This window comes from Camelus ferus, chromosome 2 (assembly GCF_009834535.1).
Source record: "Camelus ferus isolate YT-003-E chromosome 2, BCGSAC_Cfer_1.0, whole genome shotgun sequence".
Taxonomy (NCBI): Eukaryota; Metazoa; Chordata; class Mammalia; order Artiodactyla; family Camelidae; genus Camelus; species Camelus ferus.
This window is the reverse complement of record NC_045697.1, coordinates 82,185,207-82,202,444: the sequence shown is the minus strand read 5'-3', so window position 1 is coordinate 82,202,444 and position 17,238 is coordinate 82,185,207.

Below are 17,238 nucleotides of genomic sequence, written 5' to 3'. Positions count from 1 at the left end.
GGGCAAAGGAAAGAGCTAGGAGTGAAGACGTAATAAGTCGGAATGGAAAAAAGTGTCTTGAGATAATTCCTTTCCTCTTCCACAATAAGGAGAATCACCTGAGGAAGCCCTCAGGGAAGGGCCCTTAATAGAGGCTTCTGAGTGGAAGCAGTGGGGCTAGGAATGCAGTCACACAAGAGAATGGCCAGCAAGGTGGGAATGAGTGTTTAAATGCAGCTCTTGTCAGAGAGTACAATGCTCTGTCTGTGCGCCATTTTTGGTGTAGGGAGGGCAGCTTTCCCCATGAAGCATGTCAGCAAAAGCCTTGGTAATTTTCTCTGGTCAGTCCTGAAAGATCACAGGTAGGATTTGGCCTAGAGCCAGACTCTTCAATTCAGCTATCAGTTATTAATACATTAGAGGCAAATAATCTACAACTATGTTCAAACTGTTCTTTATGCTACAGAGAATATATTCTTTCATCAAAACTGTGTGCTGCACATGTAGAATGCCAACTAAAACAGTTCAGCTGTTATTCACATATTTTAGGTTGAAAGATAGATAATGCGCATATGACTTTATTAGATTGATGGGAGAACTGCATGGTTTTGCTGTGAAAAGGTGATTAAAAACTTCACATAAAGCCATCATCACAATGCGAACTTTGGAACTGTAAGTGATACATGCTTTTTTCTAGATCAATTCAACAAGACAATTTATAAATATATTTCTCAAGGAATGTAATAATGTGATGTGATATTTCTTTGACTGGATTTTCTTTTACTTAAATGCAAAGAAATAAGTGATAAATAAATGATATAGTAAAAACTTAAAATTAATTACTTTGTAAAATTTTACAGTCTTTTTTTTTAAACCTAGGAAAAGCTATTCCTTTGCTCTTTTCGTGCAACTCTGTCAGAATCATGGATTTTTTTTTTACTATAGCAGTGGAAAAATAAAAAATATATTTTTAACTTATTTAAGCTTTAAATTTACAATTTTCTCTAGAGAAAAAGTACTAAGTTTATTTAGGTGAAAACCTGCTATAATTAAATCTCCTTCTATTGACTAAGATGCAATGGGGAAAAACAAGAAAATCAGTCATTTTCTAAAACATTAAACAAAGAATGCAGTACTCTAAATTTAAACCTAAAATATAAAGAAATACCACAACTGCACCTCAGCAAGATATTCAGAGTTGGTAGCTTATGTATCAAATGCACTCTCTTGCTTCTATTTCTGATATAAACACACAAATATATAGCTTGCTATAGGTACCTAGATAGGTAGATAATATTATGTACACATGCATATGTATATTCATGTGGGAATTTATAATTATTTTAATGACAGTTCAGGGGTAGGAGGCATGTAAAGAACCCATATATTAGATAAATTTACTTCCTTATCTATTGAACTAATTAAATATATTTAAGCCTTTCATAGCATAGCCATTGTAGGAATTCTTCAACATTTTAAGATGTGATGGTCATAGGCATTTATTATGCTTATAAAATAATGGAAGTGATTTCTAGCATCCACAGAAGACATCAAACTCATGTCACTTAATCTTACTATTAGAGATTTCTCTATGATTTTTTAAAATGGTAGGGAGAAAAATGATGTCTTTATTTACTCTTAAAAAAATTGAAGGACCAGCAATGCAACATAGCTCTCTGGGGAATATATTACAGTTTTTTTAATTATAAAGATATTGAATAATACAATGATTCCCGAACGAAAAGTGTTTTGTTATACCTGGAATATTTTATAAAAGAGGCAGAAAAATAATTTCCCTCAGGGCAGTCCAATGAAGTAATAGAAATTTCATCTTTCTTCCAAACAAGTATCAGCTCCTATGATGTGATAAGTAGGAATAAAATATATAAAAATAACATATTGTGATGGTGTCTGACTTGTCTGTGTGTGTATTTGCAAACAAATGTGTGACAGAGACAAAATAACAGAGATTTTTGTGAAAGAAAACATTTAAAAACATTTCATATTGTGTCCATTTCTGACTTACCTTAACATTTTTCTGATTATTAAAATTATAGAAGATAGTAGGTAATTTAATAGTTATTTTATTTTGTCAAAAACGCATTTGGCTTATATACGTGAAGATGATGTGCCAAATTGTCAAATTACATTCACATGAATCTCACACAATATCATTTGAACAAGTGATTCAAGAACTACAGGCTTACAACACAGAGGTAAACCATTCTTTGGGAAAATTTGATCCTGTTAGACACAGTTCCCTATAAGAAACCTTTCTTTTCTTACATTAGACCATTGTCTGATTTCAGATTTAATGCAAATTACATTTTGATAGTGGGATAACTCCATTTTATTTTCCCACTAATTACACAGTTCATGTTTTATTCATTTCAATAGATGTAGAAGAAGTATTTGACAAGATACAATACTCCATTATAAAAACAACAAACAGATTTGAAGGGAACTTTTCAACCTGATAAATAACAGTTATGAAAACCCTACAACTAACATCTTACTTGATGATGAAGGACTCAATGTTTTTCCCCTAAGTTAGGAACAAGACAATGGAATCTTCTCTCATCACTTCTACTCAACATTGTACTGGAGGTTTTAGCCAGGACAAATAGACAAGAAAAAGAAATAAAAGGCATCTTAATCAAAAAGAAAAAGTAAAACTATATTTACAGATGACATGACCTGATATATAGAAAACCCTACAGAATCCACATAAATATTTTCGAACTAATAAACAAGTTTATCAAGGTCACAGATGCAAGATCAATAAATAAAAAAAAATGAGTTGTATTCTCTATACTAGCAATGTATAATCCAAAAATGAAATTTAAAAAAATTTACAATAGCATTAAGAAGCATAAAACAGGAAAAACAAAATAAGCGGAATTTAAAGGGACCCAGAATAAACAAAACAGCTTGGAAAAGAACAAAGTTGGAAGACTCCCACTTCAGATTTAAAAATTTTTGACAGAACCATAATAGCCAAGACAAGTGAGGCTAGCATAATGATAGAAATATTACTCACTGGAATAGAAATGAGAGTCCAGAAATAAACCCTTCCATTCATGGTCAATTAATTTTTGATAGGTGTGCCAAGACAATTCAAAGGAAGAAAGAATAGTCTCTTTAACAAAGGTGCCAGGACAACTGGACAATAAAAATTTAACTCAAAATGGGTCACAGATATAAATGTAAGAGGTAAAACTATAAAATGGCTAATGAAGGTGTAGGAGTATATCTTTGTGACCATGGGTTCAGGAAAAGATGCTTAGATATGACACCAAAAACACAACTGATAAAGGAAATAAACAAACATATACATACACAGAACTTCATCAAAATTAATTACTTTGTGCTTCAAAGAATACCATCAAGAAAGTGGGAGAACAACCTACAGAATGGGAAGAAGTATTTGTAAATCATATATCTGATAAGGGATGTGTATCTAGAATATTTATAATATATACATAGATTTATATATATATATTTATATGTTATACATATATATTTAAGACTTGTGACAATGAAATAAGAGGACAAACAATACAATTTTTCAAATGGGAAAAAGATCTCATTGAAAATTTCTGCAGTTGAACAAAAGGTACATGAAAAGATGGTCAACACTACTAACAACCAGGGAAATGCAAACTGAAACCATGAGACAGCACTTCTTACCACTAGAATGGCCAAACAGAAGTAAGTGTGCTGAAAACATGAAAAATTTAGAACTCTCATACACTACTGGAAGAAATATTGCTTTTGACAACAGTATCCAGTTCCTCAAAGGTTAAAGTTACCATATATTCTAGAAATTCTTCTTCTAGACATATAACCAAGATAAATGAAAACGTGTATCTACACAAAACTTGTGCACTAAAGTACATTACAGTATATCCATAATAGAAAATGTAGAAACAGCCCAAATGTCCATCAACTAATGAAAGGATAAGTAAAAATACATGGAATTCATGTACATGCAATGAAATATTACTAGGCAACAAAAAGGAATGAAGTACTGATACATGCTACAGCAAAGGATGAAACTTAAAACATTGTAAGAGAAAGAAGACAGTCACCTAAGATTACATATTGCATGAAATGTCTAAAATAGGCAAATATATAGAAATAGAAGGTCGATTAGTGGTTGTCTAGGATTGGGGAGGGAGGATAGGAAATGATTAGTAATATGTATAGAATTTCTTTTTGGGTGATGAAATGTTCTAAAGTGAATTGCAATTATGGTTACAGACATCTGTGAGTACACTGAAACTCACGGAATTCTGCCTTTTAAATGAGTAAATTATATGTTATGCAAATTAGATATCAATAAAGCTGTTATTTTAAAAAGATAATAAATATTCAAAACAAAAATAACTGGAAGCAAGTTCAATCTTGATAAAAGACTGCTTTCATGTTCATAAACGTGACAACTTGCTTTGTTGTTTTGGAATCTGCGGCCAGCATTGAGGAGAAATCAAAAATGTGTAAAGAATTGCATATTTCTAAAGAGAACTGAACACTTTTAAAGATAGATAACTCATCAGAATTTATTAACAGGAAACCGAGGTACAATGGCCATCTGCAACAGTCTACTCCCTTCTCTCAGATGTATTCCAAGAAATTATTGAAGTCATTATTCTTCTGCCTACTGGGAAGATATTTTTTTTCACTATCCTTATGGAAAGGCAAGATATTTTTCTATCTACCATGTCACATAGGAGAACTCCAAAAGACTCAAAAATGGTGATTGGAAGTCACTGCAAGAAGGTGAATTGTGCATCTTTTTCCCAAATGGCATCTCCTTTTGTGTGAGATTTCCTATTCCCCCATTTCTTTCTTTGAAGAAAAAATATATATTGACAAAAATCAGAATCTTTGAGTTTCCTGTATGTCAAATAGACTATGTGGAAGGTGGCCAGGCATGAGCCCTCTTTTTAATATTCTACTCAAAGAAACTTCCCCTATGGAAGACAAACAAAAAACAAAACCAAAAACCATAAGTTGTACCATTACAGACAACAGTTGAGCAGGGAGTCTTGGGAGAGTTTCACCAAAAGTGAATCTCCATCCTGCAAATCCACTTAAAAAATCTCCTTTTTTAAAAACATCATTATTGTATATCAGTAATTTAGAAGGAAACTTCACAGATAACACTGAAAAATCAGGGGAACCAATAGAGGACAGAGCAGCATTAATGAATAAATGTTAATTTCTTTCTTTTCTGCAATCCCTCCAGTGCATTCCCCATAGTAATAGAAAGTTACCCTATAAATGGAAGATAGAAGTAGGTTTGGCCCCTCCCCTATTCAAGTTCTGCTTAATGATTGGGAAAGAATGAGCATTAAACTACATACATGATTGTAGGCTTAACTGTACAGATTTTATCACTTTTAGGGGTTGGGAGTCTGCCTAAGGTATAAACAAAAAGAGATTCAGAAGGAATGGTTTAAGACAGTGAGAGAAGAAAAATAGAGAGTATTTATTTTTTAAACAATATTTGTAAAAAAGAAACAAACTATAAACCAAAGGGAACATACTGAGATTCAGAAAACATAGGTTAAATACATTTATATCACATTACTTCGGATTACATTGCAACTTCAATATTTTAATTGATTACAAGTGGAGGGTAGTGGTGAGGTTGGCTAGTTAGGGGAATGCAAAATGTTCATAATACTTAAATAGAAAATCCAGAGTGATTGATACAATTTTTTAAGGCTTAATTAAACTTATAATGCATACTTTTTTAGAAAGAATCATAACATTCAGGGATTCTCTCCATTAGTTTAAATGGAAATAAGGAGATGTGTTTGTCAGAGTTCATTCATCTTTCTATTGCCAAACTTTTCTTATAAGCAAATAACATTCCCAAGGTTGTGTGAAACTTTAGGCAAGAAATGGAAAATATTCCAGATGTTATACCTTTAAGAAGCCTGTGGTGTATTAAAAACATTATATAAATAAGTAAACAAACACATTAAATATTAATGAATTCTGCAGAATACTATGAAGGGAGCAAACAATATTGAGAGTTAAATCAAAACAAAACAAAGTAAGTGTATGGCTGGATTGACCTAGTTTCTGGATGTTACCCAAAAAGCATCTACTAGGAGGTAAGATTTAAGCTGTGATTTAAAGACTTGTGATGAATTATTATCAGTAAAGTTGAAATCAGGGCTAACAACATTAGCTGTGTTTGGAGCAGGAAAGAGCCCAGGACATGCTAGGAATGGGCAATAACAAGTGGAGGAGTTTAGCACATCAGGGGATGCACATTGAGGGTGCAAGATCAGGGGCAAGAGCACTTGAAGTTTTTGAAAGGTTTCAGGTGAGCAGTTATGTGAATGCATTTAATTTGTACCATGACTGGTTATAGCATGGAGTATCCAGAATTCAGGGAGAAAAAAAGAAAGGATGGTTAGGAGACCATACCAATAAAGAATGCAAGAGGAAATTTGGTGACATGTGGCTTCAATGGAAATGGACAGAATTTGAAACATATTTTGGAGGTAAGTCATGCACAGATTAAGATCAAGGGGAAAATCAGTAACTAGATTTCTCACTTGGCCACTGTGAGCTTGGTAGAAACATTTTTCAAGTTAAGAACATAATGAGGGTGGGGACACAGCAGGTTTAGTGTAAGAATCAAACATTCAGTTTTGGATGTATTAGTTTAAATTTATCTTTAAAAAATCAAACTGAGATATAAAGTAGGTGAGTGGATAGAGAAGACCACTGACCTTGGTTCTAGATAGAAAAGCACTGGCAGGAATTGAAAGTCAGAGGTGACAAAGACTCTAAAAGATTAGTGAATGAATTGTTCAACCTTCTTTTCTTAGTGTAGCAAGATTATATGGAGGGAAATGAAGCCAGAAAAGGGCAGTACATATTATACACTATGAACACTAATATAAAATTTAGGAATTACTGTTAAAGGCAATGAGCAATTTAAATGCAAATGTGAAAATAATAAAAGAATAACAGAAAAAAAGATTTGGGTCAGATATTTGAGTTTTGATTTCTCTTAGGTAAAAGAAATAGAGAGTAGTGATAATACCTGAGGCAACAAATCCAGTTGGGGACTGAGGTGAAGCAAACCAACCAAAATAACAAAAACGAAGAAGATGAATGGAGTCAGGGAAGTGTGAGAATCTGGTTGGGACCTTTATTTTCTTTTCAAAGTATAACTTCATCCACTTCATATATGATTTTTCTTCACTTTTTAGAAAGTAAAATGCAGTTATTTTCTGAGTAATATTTGAAAGATAGATGTTTCTAATTTATATGTGATTTTGATTTTTCTTATTTTTAGTATCATCAAATCTTCCTATAATGACTTATCATTTTTGTACATCAAATTTAAAGCAGCTAAAGTAATAAACAAATTCTAAATCATTAAGGTAAAGATAATATCAATGGGATATAATATCAATTAGACAAATTTGTAAAGTATAAGTTTCTTCATTTTTCTTCTTAAAAACTATTTTCACAGACTGATTATAAAATCTATTTTATGGTATAGCTAAGGAATTAATAAATAATATATTTTTTCTTACTTTTTGGCTCAACGAAGTCCGAACCCCTGAGAAAAATATATGGGAGTCAGAAAAAAGTCACATAAAAACGTCGATACTTTTATTGCCTTAATCTATGGGGAAATGAACTAGTATCTTATATCTTTGGGAAAATGCATTTAGTATTTCACCCCTGAGTAGACAAACTTGCCCATCCAATTAACACACTGTTTTCCACATGGTATCTTGCTTCTATCAAGCTCACAACATGGAAGACTTGAGACATATATGCCCTTCCAAACTGGCAGTTCCCACAACCAAGGAAGGAGCTTATTCAACAACTTGTGTTATATTCATTCATCTTCCTTCTCTTGAGAGTAATGATTGGGTGGGTGGTACGAGAGCCCAGGATGGGGATCCCTTGGAGCTCCCCAACCCTGAAACACCATGTATGATGCAGGGAGAGTCTCCCAGAGTTTATCATTCTGCATTCTTATTTTCAAATAAGAGAAACTTACTACAAAGGAAAAGGAATTCTTATGAAGGTATTGTGTTCCTCACATCATCTTCAGGAGAGCTGGAGAATTAGATTTAAAGCTACAGAGATAGGAAAATATCTCATACCAGCCATTGAAGTGACTGATCCAGTGAAAAACCTCTATTGCATTTGCCAAGCAAAACAGGCGGAGCTGTCACTACTGCTTTTACTTCACAAGGGGACTGAACCTACCCTAACAATATCTGCTCCAGAGAGATCACTCCATGTTTCCTTCTTATTTTTAACAAAATCAAATCAGTGGAGTCTAAGTTGTGTGTCATTGCAGTCTTTTACAAAGGAAGCTTGGAAAGTGAATATCTGACAGTTCCAGCATTGCTAGTGGGAGGCTACTGGGATTCACAGCAGGGTCAATTCTGCAAACATTGAAAAGGGGTTCAGATGCTACACACATACACACAAACACACATACACACACACACATCACAAATGTTCATTACAAGCCATCATGTTTGCTGTCTATAATATATTGATCCTATCATAAATAAATTTACTTTCCCCCTCTGAAAACACTCAGCACAGTGAATCTATCTGAGGGAGAATACCTTATTTAAAATGAAATAGCAAATAAGAGAATATGGTGACAAATTTCATATCCAGGTCGTATTTGGTGTATATAGCATTCCTTATCTACAACCAATTCATGTTCCTTTTACTTTCTGTTGGCACTTAACTGGTCAGACCTCTTTGCTTGATGGCATGACTCAGTCATTCCTGAAGATTCTGATTACTTGGAGCTCCATCCTGTACAGAATTTCATTAGCTTTTACTTCTTTCAATGGTGGACAATGGCAATATTGGAAGTACAGCAGAGAATCACTTTGATTCAATCCATATCTTTTCCACTTCCTTATAAGGGTTAAGGTGAGCACCTACCCATTGCCAAAATGCATTGTTTTGATCACTATAAATACTCCCAAATTCCCAGAGAGCACTTTCAGCTTCTAACCTAATACAAACTTTGTTTTTTTTCTTTAATAGAAGCAATTGTAATTAAATATAAAAATCTCTAAGTAGGGGAATTCAGAGTCAATGAGATGGAAAAGAATTTGCTCATGAGTTATTGGGCACAGTGTTGAGAAATTTCAATTGCTTCAAACCCCTTAGATCCAAAATACATACGTTACAATGTTGGAAAAGTTTCATAGAGTTTTTTCCTTGTTCAAAGCATAAACAATAATTTGTAACTTAAAGAATATTTTACCAAAGTTCTTGACACTCTAACCAGAACCAGTTAACACTGTCGAAAAAAATCAACTATTAAGAATATTTCTCCATAGGTAAATTGGTATCAAAGCACACTCTATTATTTCACTCATTTCTGTGTGAATTAGTGTATGTGCATACAAAAAACATATTATTTGATTCTAGTGGTTAAGTATTTACATCCAGACGAATGTTTGATGATGCTTACTGAAGCAATAATAATTAACAAATGAACACTAAAACTTTTGCCTTGTCTTTCAAGAATCTCATAGTTGAAAATTATTTCCCATTTTAGTAACAAATATCTGAGAATTTAGCATTATTCAATTTTTCCATTTTTCCAAAAGCTTTGGAAATGTGTTTATAGTATACCTGTTCCCAAACTGCTTATTGCTGCTAAGACTTCCACTAAACATTACTTAGTCTCAAAACTGGTTGTACTGAAGATTCTAAGATTCCATAGTCACCTGGACCTCCAGTTCTGCTCTGCGATCTTACTAGTCAACTCTCTAACCACTATTAATATCATATATCTTACTTTTCCATTTTTATAAATCTCTTTGGAACTTAAAAAACAAGCTCAAACACTACTTCTGGGACAAATCAGAATCATACAGGAATACTTTCCCTTCTGTCCTGCTGCTGGATACATGCAAAAATATCAAATATTTCATAAAACCTACTCTCTACCCAGCCCTGAATAACTAGACCTAGTTTATAGACAATTGTATGGACCTTGCCATTAGAAGCAAGCAAGAAATAAAAGAGTTCTTCTGACCTTGGCACAACAAGTGAAAAAAGAGAAGGGAAAACTCTGATCTGTAAATAAGAATCAGCAACCACAACCATTAATAAAATGTGGGTCATTGAGTCCCTCAGACTCCACTGAATTAAAGTAGCTGGATGAAAAAAGAAACTTGAGGATGAAGACTAATAGAGGAATATGGGCCACAAAAAAGTAAAAGAAAAGGAGTATAAATGGTATCCTGTTAATCAACATTCATTAAATCATAGGAAAGGAGATTTGAAATATTAACAGATGATTTTTACACACACTAGCACTTGAGAACCACTGATCTGAAAGAATGTATAATTAGCAAGTCCTTTGGACTGTCTCTTTCAAATAGTAATTATCTCAGTCATACTTTTGTCATATATTGGAAAGCAACCAGTTTATTGTCAGATTATGAGATGAGTACCTTATGTGCATATTTTGTGCAAAGGATTCAAGATAAATCCTAATGATTCATAGTGTGGATGCTAATATTAACATTATGCTGTTAAAAAATTTGAGATCTTGAAAAATAGTCTTTTATCTAACATAGACAAATAGTATTTCCATATTATATTAATGAGTAAATACCCACTCTTAGATAAAATAATTGAAATTTATAACATTTATAAACATCATTGTAGCCTATTTATAAAATCTAGACCAAAAAATATCCACAGTCAGGGACATGACATAAATTATATATAGAAACATTACAAATTACAAAACAATCCCCTCAAGAAGTTTTGGAATATTTTGTATTCTTTCTTGGCTTCTTCAACTTGATAGTGAATTGTGCAGAATCTATTTATAACAATATCATGTATTTTTATATCATCAGGAATCATGCAACTACTTTTCAGCTTTATCCAAGTAGTAAAATGTTTAAAAATAAATTCACTTGTCACTACTGAATGCAATGGTAATCAATTTGATGCCATAATGACATTAGAAATCAATAATAGTGTTATTCCCTACTCTTTTGAAAACTGTCTATTACAGAAACAGTATCTAAATTTCAAATCAAATGTATTATTTTGAAGATATCTGCATTTAAATGGTATCAGTACTAAAATATTTAGCATGAGGAACTAAGAAGTAGTATTATTATGATTTTATATATGTAAATATGTATATAATTACACACCATTGGAACATTTCAAAATAAAAAATCTTTGAAATAAATCAAGATAATTATTTTAATCTGTGTAAAACATTTATTATTGGTGCTACAAAATTTGAGGATTCTCCTAAGACTGAGATCAACATTTTTAAGAGAGAAAATACTGAGAAAAGAGAGAATTCCAAATTCCACAATTAACTCATTTATAACTCAAATAAAAATTTCAAAATCAATTTTCTACTTCTATTTTATATTAAAAATATACCTCTATATCTTAAGATATTGAAATATATCATAGCCCTTTCACAGTTCTATACCACATATACAATTTGAAGAACCAAAATAAACAATTATTACAAACATGGGAAAATTAATATCACAACCACGGGAAATGTAATACAATTGCCCATGAAGAATACCTATGCAGTTGCAGGAATACTCAACTAGACACCATTCTAAATAATATGTAGCTCATAGATTATATTTAATCTTTGTCTATGCCAGTTGCCAGTGGACTAAGTAGTTTTTAAAAAATACTATCATTTTTTCAGTGTAGTAAAGTCACAGAATAAATAAAATTTGTGAACATTTTAATAGAAACAATAATATTCAAGCCAGTAAGCATTAAATATGTCATAAAATGTGTTGTTTTAATGAAATGCTTTTGCTTGTTTTATATTATTACATATTTATTATTTTGAATTCTAAAATTATTTTAGTTAAATTGAAATGATAAAATGTTAAATTTCTTCAGTTTTGATGAATATGATTTGTCTAATTTAGATATCATGACATTTTGATTGTTATTAATGAAGACAAAATAATATTCTAATGTAAGCATTTCATTTGAAGAAATACCTTTTTTAATTCCCTCAATGCCATCCTGTGGCCAGTATTGCTCAGTTTTTCCTCAAGATATATACACATTGTCTGTCTATGATCTAGTGGAAGAGCCAGTATGATTCCTTGTAATAAAACTAGTAAGGCTAATTTCTTACCATTTTTAGATTTTAATGTAAATATAAAGGTAGGTTCCAATAGGAAGAATACCTACAGCAGAGAAGCTGAACACTGATAAGGCAATGAAAATTGTAGTAGACAAGATTACCGAAAGGGAAGATTCTGCCACAGATTTTCCCTGGAGTTTTTGGCCATCCTGGACACTGGCAAGGGGCTGAAAGTCCTATGCGGAGCTTGGGGTAAAGCCCAGCAGATGATGTGTGTGGGAATCCAGGAGAGCTATTGGTGGAGACCAGGGGTCTCAAGCACATTAACAGTTTCCCCCCTCAGGACATTTGCTGAATTAACAGAACTCTGTGCAGTATTAAACTAAAAGCCTAAACGTAAAAATCTCTGAAAACCTGAGAGAAATTTTTCAACATTCTCACTAGAAGTATAGTTAAGAGTCTTCTGGGAGTAGTCTCTTCCAGAAGAAACTACACCTTTGGTTAAACAGTCTTAGGTAGACTGAGCTCTGCAGGAAAATACAAATTAATCTCAAATCACCAGTCTCTTGTTGGGATAAGTGACCAGTCATACTGTATTTGACCAAGGAAGGGAAAGGTTAACTCTGCTAGGGAAGGAGATTATCCTGAACTTGAGAAACTTTTTCATATATAACCTTTGGCATTCAAAAAATTTACTACACATGTTAAGAATATGAGCAAAACCAAGAAAAAGCACAGAAAATAAAAACCAATTCATAGGTGATCCAGATATCAATTTGGCTGTTGAGGACACTGTAAGACTATCATTATACTATTCAAGTAAATATAGAAAAATATGAAGAAAGTATACTAAAATGTGAAGAATTTCACTAGAAAGGAAAAATCTCTAAACATGAAACAAATGTTCCTTCTAGAAATAAAAAAATCAAATGTTTGAATTTAAGGATTTATTTGATGACTTTAGGAGCAGACTGCATACTGAAAAACACAGGATTAGTGAACTGTAATATCAGGTCAATAAAAATATAAAACTGAAGAATAGAAAGGGATAAAACTGATGAAATACCCCAAACAATAAGAACTACAAGGCAGATTCAGGAACAATGGTGAATAAATTGTAATTATAGTCCCAGAACAAGAAAAGAGTGAGGATATTTATATAAATAAAGACTGTTTTTCAAAACTGAAGAAAAATATCAAACATTTTCAAGTTCTGCAGATACCAAACAGAATATACACAAAGAAAATTACACTGATGTATACTGAAATATGTGTGGTAAAAACCAATGTGAAGAGGAAAATGGTAAAGCTGCCAGAACAGAAGAAACCTTACCTTCAAAAGATCACTAGTTGAAACTTCAACATTAGTATCTTCTTAAATGTATGAAGGAACACCTTATAAGAAGAAAAACAAATTATTAATAGATACATTGAAACAATTATCTTTGATCATAATTGAAAAGATATAAAAACTGGCATAAGTCTCCCAAGCAATTTCTGTAAAATTATAATATCTGAATTTAAGTTTGTGTTGGACATGGATGCCTCATTTACCACTGATGACTCTATCACTTAAGTTCACTTAACCAGTGCTTATCCAGCATTATTAATGTAAAAGACACTTTTCCTTGGATCTGAGAATACAATTAGAAAAAGATGGAATATGAAGAAGAGGCAAGCAAGACACAGGAGAAAATTAAGAAAAAATGAGAAGGGAGAAGAAAAAGAGGAAAAGAAGAAATGGTCAATGTCTTCATTGTGATTTTTAGTTTAGTAGAGGAAAAAGATACTAAATGAGTTCAATTTTTAAATTATATATTATAATAAATCTATAAATGACCAAAATGTCTTGAAACAAAAATAATTGTGTTGTGTGTGTGTACATGTGTTTGATGTTTGTTTTCATAAGTGGACAGAAAAAAATATTTTTAGGGAAATAAAATAATCATGATGAATCCTAAAGCAAATATATTTCTAGGCATGTGAAAAAGAGAAAGAACATTTCAAGGAGCAGGCATGATATGTATAACCATCCAACAAGTTCCCGAGTTGGGAAGGTGTTGACCAGCTGAGACAATGAAAGAATAGATTAGATGGATCATAACATGTGTTGGGGGAGTTACATAAGATAAATTTGAAGAGATAGGCAGAAACCAGATAATAGAGAGCCTGGAAGGTCATATTAAGGTATTTGGATTTGATCTTGAGTATTTTGAGAATCTATGCCTGGCAAATTGCAAAAAGAAAAAAAAAGTCCCTAATTATTTACTCTCCCAATATCTGTGCCTTTTTTTGATATGACTTTGCCACTCCTCTTATCCAAAAGCAGAGTCACTGCCCCTGGTTTGAATCTAGAATGGCCTTGGGCAAGCTACAAGCCCAGGCCTCAAGAGCCCTGTGTATTCCAATACCCTCCTTCTACTCTACTTTTGTTGTTGTAAAATGACTGAGTTAGCTGTCTGCGTAATAAGACATATAGATCATAGTCAAGACAGCTCAGTTGTTCCAGCTAAGGCTCTGAGCATCTTGGGTGACATACTCAATCAATATCCACAAAGCAATTTAGCCAGACCAATGCTGACCATAAATTCATAAATGACACTTCTGAGCTGAGCATGGGTTGGCAAACATGGGAAATAATAACTTCTTGTTCTTTTAAGCTACTAAATTAGGTAGTGATTTATCACACATCAACAGCTTACTGATATACAATGAAATATGTTTACAAATATTAGAGATGATAATAATGTCAATGTTTCTACTACTCAGGAGAATAAATAAAAATAGCAATTAAGTTATTTGGAACACTATTTCATATTCCATGTGAGAAATTATGAGGCTTTAGGCCATAGAAATAAAGAGAAAGGAAGAATTCAATATACAGTTTGCTAGTACAATCAGTGAGACTTGATGGAGTGGATATAGGGGTATGAGAAAGGGAGTACGTAATCTTAACCTCTAAAGTTCACGTTTGAATAACTGAGTATGTTATGGTACCAATTTTTCTGTTAGAAAACACAACAGCAAAACCAGCAAGCTTTGGAGCGTGGAATGGGGAAGACCATGGTTTTACTTTGAACATTACATACTTGTTTATGTGAGACCTGAAGACACCTGGTCCAGTAGTATTAGCTGTGGTTTACTGAAGGCAAGACTAGAAGAATATTCAATGCGGTTGTGCAGAGAGAAATTATATGAATCTTGAGGACATTTGGCAGAATGTGACTTTTGGAATCATAGGTCTTAATGCCAGGGGAAGGGATATTTCTAGGTTTGGATCTGTTACCATATCCTACTTGAACATTTCCAGTGATAAGAAATTTTATCACGTAACAGCCCAGTTTTTTCAGACAACTGAAATTGTTGGATTAAAAAAACTTGTTTATTTTTTGGAGGGTATCTTACAAAGTTTTTTCACATGTTAGTAAAATCTATGTAGTTTTTTGTTCTCGTTTTGGTTGTTTGACTATATATATAATATATATACATATATACACATACATATATACACACACATATATACACACATACAAATACATATATACACATATATACACACATATATATGGGTATACACACACACACACACATATATATATATACACACACACACACACACATATATATATATACACACACAAACACATATTATATATATAGCATAAAAATTATAGGACCTTGTGTTGTCCTTTCATATGCTAAGGATTCTGCCTCTCCCTTTCCCATCAAATACATTTATTAGCCTTCTTTGCCAGTGTGCAGTCCCTTAAGGTCTGAAAAGGGGAGACAATCATATGAGATTAGAGGAAATAAGATGAGGTAGAAGACATATGCTTGAGGCAATGACTCCTATAGTGCTGGTCAAAAGTCTCCTTCAAGTGATATCTGCTATCTGAGTGCTGGATTCCTGGTTAATGTGCTCTTCAGTCTTCTACTCTTCCAGTCCTTTGACAACTTTTGATAGCCAATTCCCTGGTAAAAATACCTTTCTCTTGGAAGATTCAGAGTAACATCTAATATCTTGAGCTGATACTCAAAGTGCTTGGATGAAGGATGAAATAAAAACCTTTCCTCACCACTCTAACAGAGCCTTATTAATGTGGGGTAAGAAATCAAATGGTTGAGGTATAATTCTCAAGAGTATATTAGGAGTATACTCTATATAGAAAACAGTTAAAATACCATGCCTTTTAAAGTTGAGGATAAGATCAACATTATTTAAAAGAAAATCATGAAGCAAATAAAATTTATAATGAGGTTTCTGACATTTTCTATATCCTCTTTTTACTCTCAGGAGAGATAAAGTAGTGGAAAATTACTGGGCATATAGGCGTATTTCAGAGATATTGCCAGTTTAGCTCCTGACCACCACAATAAAACTAATATCAAAATCAAGTGGGTCACACAAACTTTTTTGGTTTCCCAGTGTACATAAAAGTTACGGTTACATTATAATATCTATTAGGTGCACAATAGCATCATGCGTAAAAAATGCACACCTTAATTAAAAAATAATTTATTGCTAAGAAAGTGCTAACCGTCTTCTGAGCCTTCAGCGAGTTATATTTTTGCTGGTACAAGGTCTTGCCTCGATGTTGATGGCTGCTGGCTGACCAGGGTGATGGTGACTGACGGGTAGGGGGACTGTGTCAATTTCTCAAAATAAGAAAACAGTGTAATCTGCCACATCGATTGACTCCTCCTTTCATGAACGACTTCTCTGTACCATGCAGTGCTGTTTCATAGCATTTTTACTCACAGGAGAATTTCTTTCAAAATTAGAGTCAATCCTCTCAAACCCTGCTACTGCTTTATGAACTAAGTTTATGTAATATTCGAAATCTTTTGTTATTGCAACCATCTTCACTGAATCTTCACCAGGAGTTGATTCCATCTCAAGAAACCACTTGCTTCGCTCAAACGTAAGTAACTACTTATCCATTAAAGTGTTATCATGATATTGCAGCAGTCACATTTCAGTCTCCCCTTCTAATTCCAGTTCTCTTGCTATTTCTATTGCATCTTCAACATCTGAGGAGTGTTCATTCAAGAATCTCTGCTGAAATCTGGAAAGCACATCTGGGTTTGCAGCATACTTCCATACTCTCCTTTTCAGGTCTACCACA